The sequence below is a fragment of the Malus domestica genome, chromosome 04 (assembly GCF_042453785.1).
Source record: "Malus domestica chromosome 04, GDT2T_hap1".
NCBI lineage: Eukaryota > Viridiplantae > Streptophyta > Magnoliopsida > Rosales > Rosaceae > Malus > Malus domestica.
In genome coordinates, this window is record NC_091664.1 from 11,949,162 (window position 1) to 11,957,263 (window position 8,102).

General features: G+C 36.3%; 1 long non-coding RNA gene across 1 annotated transcript; it reads right to left on the reverse strand.

The window, feature by feature from the left end:
- Nucleotides 1-5,527: 5,527 nt before the first annotated feature.
- On the reverse strand, nt 5,528-7,845 carry LOC103444029 (uncharacterized). Its single transcript, XR_011579778.1, has 3 exons — nt 6,960-7,845; nt 6,607-6,673; nt 5,528-5,770 (listed from the first exon to the last, which is right to left on the reverse strand). It is a non-coding gene; the product is annotated as an uncharacterized lncRNA (long non-coding RNA).
- Nucleotides 7,846-8,102: the final 257 nt, after the last annotated feature.

Sequence of the window (8,102 nt, forward strand, 5' to 3'; positions counted from 1 at the left end):
AACATCAAGTGTGAAATGGGTTCATTTCCGCTCACAGCGCACTCTCATATTTAAGCACTTTTAGGTTTAAATTTATTCACATATTCCACATCACTATACTTTATGGCTTCGTCACATTCCAGGTGTCAGCCAGCATAACTCGATTTGAAGTCCTAGTGGATAATCCGGGTCAGGATGGGTCAGTTTGGAGCATAAGTTGGGTAGTATTGCGTTCATCACACATGTGATGTAAGCATTCTTGATTCTTGAACCTAATTTCCGAATCTTGCCACCTTGTCGAATACGAAAAATGTTAGTTTTTTCTAAGTTTTGGGCAGTTTTGTCAACTTGTCGATGTTTTAAAAGATCATTTTGGCGAATGCCTCTAAATTATAAGGGAATAATTTATGCCAAGGAAGGATGTAGATTTGATATAAGTTGATAGCCTTGAAGTAGGGCTATTATTGATAGTTGTGTATCCCAGGGGGAGAATTTCCTACCAATTCCACTACTATCTGGTCATTTCTTCCAAACTTTTCGAGTTAGGAAGCCATCGATAGTCTTGATTCCTTGGCAGTACCTGTTAATGTTCCACTTATTAGAATCCTTATGAAGTTTTAATTTTTGTCAAAATTTCCAGAAATGTCTCGAGTGACAATGTGGTACTACATGGGTAGCACTCGACGAAAGAACATCTTGGGATAATCACTTTTGGTCCCCAATAGCACAAATTTTTCCAAACACGCTAGTGATCATTCCGGATCTTCAAGAGGAAGATCGACTTCCGTTTAAGTCCATTCTAAAGTAGATTACTAGAAAAGTTTATTTTTCCTACTTTAGAACCCTCTAACCAATACTAATTTCCCACATTACTTTTGGTGCTATACTCATCATTTTGATGAGCATTGGCATGGGAGTAAGAATTGTTATATCTATGGTCAGTAGAAATCCCCGAAGTAGTAAGTATATTCCCTAGAATTATGGCACTAGTTCTTAGTACCAGTTCTTTACCAAAAGACTGACTAACAGTTACTGCTGGAGCCTAAGAAACTAAATCTTGGAAAGTTTGGGGCAAACTCTATTTTAAGATAGTAAACTCACGGTTATGTTAACCATATTACCTATTTAGGTAATCAAATCTTCTTCGACTAGTCACCTCTTAATCAATTCCACAGGTAGACAATAGAATCGAAATATGAGATGATGTCTCACTGTTAGGGTGATTTGAGTGTCGAGAAAGTTGCGAAGACCTTTTTAGTTGGTGTCGTAAAATTGGTTAGTAGTATAGTACGTTTTGAGGATGTATACCTTTGGTGTCATTTCTCAAAATTTTACTTGGTATGCTACTGAATGTGAGAAGTAGAATACACCATTGATCCACCTCGTTAACACCACATTTATTCTCCCTATTTCTTATCGAACAACTCCTATATCAGTTTTCCTTATGACTTTTCAAACAAGTCCTACTTGATTGAAAGAACTTAGTTATTAAACACTTTTATCTTAGCAACTTCCTTGGATGACAATTAAAAACCGCTATCCTCTACTTTGAGTTGATGGTCTAATCGACCAACCTTTGTAAATCGAGTTTCCTTGTGTAGTTTGACGAATTCATAATAGTCTTGACTATCTCACCTATTCTAGTAACGAGATTAAATTCTCCAATTATCAACAGTCGGGTTCACATCAAATTTCTCAAATATTACCTTTGTGTAAATTGATACTTCTCCTCGGAGATGTGATTTCGTAAGTGATATTCTTTTCTTTTCTCCAAAAAGGTAGTAGTGGAAGAAAGTTGGAATTCTCACAAAGTGTTGTGAAATTCGAGACAAACTTTTATCTTGTCGACCAAGGAAAATTAGTTTGGTTTGGGATGTTAATTTGTAAGAGTATTGTCGAATGTAAACAACTCCCGTCGGGCCATAATTTCCCTCTTTTTCTTATCAAAATATGCCTTACTCATTGAGTGTACTCCGAAGTGTTCCTTTGCATGTTCCTATCATCCATCTCTTTTGTTTTGCCCGTTCTTTGTGCCTACACTTCCTTTTTTCTGCGGCAAGGGCATTTTGCTCAACCATTAATCACAATGAGGATGTCATTTACTCTCGAAAGGCTAAATCATCCTTTGCCTTGCCCTTTTCCTTCAATTTTCGGGCCTCATTTTGTCCTGTAGCCCTAGGTATGGAAGATTCAATAGGAGACGGATTTTCTACCCTTGTTTCTTGAATGATAGGAGATCCTTATTCATGCCCAACTGCATTTGAGGAAACATTTCCGAACACCAAATCTTTTTTGAGGTGGATCTTGAAATAACACCCACCCTTTACAAATTTCCCAACAATCGTGATGACTAAAGAGTTTTTTCATGTCCTCCATATACAATTCCTCCGCTTGGCATATCTAGAAAATATAATTACAAAAATGAAAGGAAATTAATTTATGAAATTAAATGTAATATAATTAAATATTTAAAATAACTTGTGAGAACACTTACTTCGTCGTAGTAATTGGCTCCACTTTCATGTCTGCTTTGGGCGTTTAACACTGCTTGATGTCATTTATTCAAACTTGGTTGAAGATGTTTTTTCCATCTTGAAGAACAAATCTCGTGGTTTTGAGGATTCAGTGGAGTGGTGCATTCGTAGAACTCAAAGTACTTTTTGGTCATACGAGTCCAAACACCTTCACTTGTTTGAGAACTCCCTTTGACACTATCTTTCAAGACCCAACAATAAGCCCTGCAAAGAGCTTCATCTTCTTTTCGGGTCCAAGCCTTTCATTTCATTGCAGATGTGGCCATTTGAAAATTATTGAAAAAATTGAAGGAAAGATTATTGGAAGAGGTAAGAGAATAGAATGTGAAGAATTGAAATAAAATGAGGTAAGATAGTATGGAATGGTGAAAATTATGTGAGAAATGGTGTAGGAATGACTTAGGTATTTATAGAAAAAAATTAGAATTTTTTTTTTCAAAAAATTCGTCCGAAAAGAAAAATTCAAGTGCAATGGCAACCTAGCGTCAGCTAGCAAGTCATGCTAATGCCAGATTATCATTGCATTTGAATTTGTTAGGTCAGGAGAGAGCTGGGTGGATGAGGCTAGCCTGTCGGCCTGATTTCAATTTTTTGGCCCAGTGGGGCCCACAAGCCTTTGGCCTAGCCCTCGGTTGGAGTAGGCCTGGCAAACGGGTCGTGTCTGTCATGCTCGTGTCATTTTTGTGTAACACATGTTATCTTAACGAATAAAGTGACTTGACCTGTTATGACCCATTATAACTCGTTAAGAAAAAAATATTTTTTTTCTTAAATTTGCACATACCACACATTGCCACATAAATATTACTTCAAAACATTAAAACACATTTGTCGTTTAAGTACTACATCTACACTTGAAAATAAAAGCCTAATAAAAAAACATTCATACACTACTAGTCTATTACAAAATATTAAATGTGCAAGGATATGCAAAATGAAAGAGTTTTTGTTTGCAAGGTTGTAAAGTTTTTCTCAAAAGTTTAAACCTTACCTATGGAACTCAAAGCTTGCATGTTATTCATTTTACAAAATCCTCAATTTTCATCGATCATCATGAGGAAATTGTATTGGAACTTTGACTTGATCTATTGCCTTCAAGAGTTATGTTGATAATGTTTTAAGTAAGGTTTTCTATGTCAGAACTCTCTTTCACATAAACTAAGTATAGAAAAACCAAACATTAAAAACCATTCAAATTATGAGAAGTTTACCAAAATAATTATGAGAAGAAATAAAACAATTGTACTATACCATATAAAAATATATTAGCCTCCAACCTAATGCACAATGGACGGCTGAGATTAAACCTCAGCTGATCCAATGGTCACCAATTTTTTAAATTAAATATACATATAATTATTATAGTTTGTAAGGGTATAAAATTGTTCAATTAATATATACTAGTATGGGCATACACAAAGTGTGTGAGAAATTTTTTTATTGAAATACAAGGAGAGAGGAAGAGAGTGATAGAGAATCTGGGAAATAGGAAGTTTTGTTTTTATTTTTTTATAATTAAAGATATAATAAGATTACATGTAGGTGATGCTTTGAAAAAAAAAAATTTTGGTAGCATGAAATTACATTTCTACCCCATATTTCTGATTCATGTTCTGTTTTAATTAGAGGGTTAAACTGGTAATTTCATAGGGTTTTGGTTAACAATGAGTGTTTTATTAATTAGTAAAGATAATTATTATAGTATTTTTTTAGGGTTATAAAATTATTAAATTAATATTTTGCTTATCGTGTATCATGTTACCCACGTGTATACCCGAACCAACCCGTTATCTTAACAGTTGCTTATCGGGTTACCTAATAATGACTCGATTCGTTATCGTGTCAACCCGAACACTTGTTAATTTCGTATCGTGTCAGGTTATCAAGTCGTGTCAAAAATTACCAAAACTAGGTTGGAGACCATTTTCATGTCAAGTTGAACTATTTTTAGCCTTATAACTTTTTGACCTGATCGGTTGGAGATGACCCTAAAATCACGGAGCTGAGCTTGAAAACGGTATCACATAACTTTTTGGCGACATATTTGGGATCCTCGCACCAACTAAATTCAAATTGGATGAGATGATCTGAAACGAACAAGATGGAGCAAAATGATCGTTTTTTGAATAGGTGGTGGGGTTGGATGAGATGATCTGAAACTTTCCACTAGTATAGCTCAAATCCATCATTCTCGTGGTTTTGAGTAAGCAACCGAATGACTAATTTCGTCGTCGTACTGGGTCAAGAGGGTCAGGCGATTCATGGATTCAATCTCTCTTTCTTGTGTAACGTCTGTCGGATTCTCTCTCTGGTTTCTCTAGAAGGTACTCTGTCTCTCTCTAAACTATACCAACTCCTCTCTGTCTCACTTTAAAACCAGAACTATTTCTCGCCGATTAGAAATTTTCTTATGGTTTTCATCATATTCTCTTGGCTTCCGTCGGTTGGTGGGAAAGGTAAGGAAAAGAAAAAAAATATTGAATTTTCAGATTCTTTAATTGAAATTTGAATGCATGTGTTTGCAAGCTTAGACTATGAAAACATCCTGCTGAATTTGAACCTAGTAGTTTTGTGGTTTGCAATTTGATCTTGGTATTGTAATTCTGCTGCATTAACGAGAAAATATGCCCCTGCGTTGCTGCGGGACTTGAATGTATTAGTCGCAATAGGCATGAATAGTTTCCACACAAAGCAACTAAAAAGACGTAGCACCTAAAGAATCAATGAACAATTGGGACATCTTACTCACTCATATGTGTCTCAATCCCTATTTCAAATCCCTATTGAACAAAAGTTATATTTCTTCAAATTGAATCGACATCATTGATCAAGCAATTAAACATTCATACTGGCAAATAATTGACCCAAGAGTTGAGCAAATATATAGGGATTGGAAAAATACAAAGTGAGCACCAATGATACTGCACCAGTACAAAGAGCATTTGACACACCCCGACCTAAATCAGGGCGTGTTGGCCGTCACGTGAGAGAGACATAACCATATGCACAGTGCGGAAGCAAAAGAGATATAAGGAATTATCAATAAACAAAAACCAAATCAACTAGAGTACTAACTAAGATAGAGTGCTAGTGCAAGATTAAGTGTGAATTACACAACCAGAGGATAAATAGTTTAAGTGCAGTCAAGCAGGACAAGTGTTAATTATACAACACCTAAGGGTGATCCTACATTAATGTTTTTATGTCAGAACCCCCGTCGAAATCCTCGTGATCCACCAAGCACTTCTATCTAAAACCTGGAAGGGCACAAAACAGAAAGTGTGAGTAGGCAAAAACAAAGCTTTTCAAAATCATTTCATTTATCAAAAGTTCTAACCCCCTTACCATAAAACCTGTATAATTTCCCAGAAAATAATAGTGAAAATAAGCTGTATCATAAATTATACTCAAGATGAAAATCCATAAAAGTATACCATGCCAAAGTATCTCAATGCAATGCCATAAATAATTCAGACAAATATATCAATGCCAGATATCGCATCAGTTAAATCCCTCTAACTCAATCTGCAGGGCTGAATATATATATATATAGCTCATAACCAATCTCAATCATATCAAATCAAATCCTGCACACAAGTCAGAACCACCTAAAGTGGTCTGTATGACAAGACTAGGTGTAAAGTAAATATGCTCTAGTGCTACGATCACGTGAAGATTGTGCAAATAATCGCGGGTCACCTATAAGTCGGAACCACCTAAAGTGGTATATACGACAAGCATGTGCACCTAACTTGGATCCGAAGTGAGCATATGGTGCGAGAGGTGAACATCACATGAAGGACTGTGCCCTAACTCTGGGCGGGAGCACTAACACCGTGGTGCAGGTTTATGAGCTCTCAATACATCACATCATATATCACATAACTGAAGTAACCTCATTTCTTTAATTTATGAACTTACCTGACACTTACCTGTGCGTCCGCAGCACCAATCGTAAATATATGCAACTACTAATGCATAATAAAATAGACAGATACTTTGCTGGCATTTCAAAACGTATAATCATTCAAATTCATTTTCTGGGAAAAACTCAAGTATATAGGTATATACGGAAAACCAAAAGCCCACTCACTGATATGTTGAAGGGTCGTAGCCCCCGAGCCTCAATTGATGGCGCTCATCCTCATGATAAGTCTCACCTATATGTGAGATAACTAAATAAACGTTATTTAAAGCACATACACAAAACTAAGAAATAACTTCTCATACAAAGCTCAAATGGGGTATTTGAATATATCACCATGATCTACTCATCCTTAGGAACATCCCCAAATTTTTAGAAAAAAATTTCATGATCCCACACGCCGGCCAAGGCACGGCCAGACGCACAGCTCACACGCAGGAACGTGCCTGGCACACCAAACGGATTCCCTAACGGTGTTAGGGAATATTCTGTCAAAAATCAGAATATGCCGTTAAAGTTACCTGACGGCGTCAAAATGTTCCGTCAATTTTGATGGAATATTCTCCTCCTTCTTCTTTGGTTTGTCGGAGTCCGGCGCCGGTCACCGCTGCACTCGCCGAAAACTGGAAAATCTTAAAACTTCAATATCTTCTTCGTTTCTTCACCAAAATTCATGAAATTTGAACCAAATTGAAGCTTAGGATGAGAGGAACAAAACCTTACCACTTTCAAGCCTTGAAATCCACGAAATCTTGCCAGAGAACCCTCGATAATTCGGCCAAAATTTGAAACTTGTCAAACCTTACTTCCCGACGTCCAAAACACTTCTTTTTTCTTCTCCGAGCTTCACGAAGATGTTTTAAGGCTTTCTAGCAGCTTAAAAAATCTCCTAAAAACTTCACAATCACGAATGCATAAACAGTAACCCAAAACTGGGTTCTCGGATTGTCGGGAAAATGAAGTCTTCACATTCTAAAAACGCTATAGATGTGTTCCTAAGCTCACAAGGAACACAAAGATGACTTCAAAAGCCTTGATCCCGTGAAGAAATTGCTTGGTTTGAGGTTTGTCCGTACGTATTGTACGAAAAAATGGAGAAAAACCGAGAGGGAGGAGAGAGATAGAGGGTCAACGGGATTGGGTATGGGTGTGTGTATGGTCCAGATTTTCTTACAAACAACCAAAACAATTAGAACCTTGAGTTTTAATTGGGTCCAAAAATTTAGAAACTTAACATATTGGACCACCTCTAAAAGTATGTCACACACAACACCTCAACGTCCAAGGGCAAAATAGACATTTCACACTAACAATAAAATAATCTGGGACGGGCTGTGACAACATCACTCACCAGATAATCTAGCTTGAAATGATAGGGAAAGAACCTTGACTAAGATCTTCAATCATTGAGACAACCCAAATGAATACAGAAAAACACAATTAATAAACACGGGGACAAAGAACCTGAGAAGCAGAAACAAACTTCTATGCACAAAAAAATTGTGCAAGTAAACAAACATCCAGTTATACTGAGACTTGAATGATCCATGTTTTATAATATAACTTAAGCCCAACCATAAATTTACAAAAAAATTTGGTAGAATTATTAACATAACTCGGAAAAAAAAAGACTCAACTTTGCAATTAAATTTCTTACATAACTT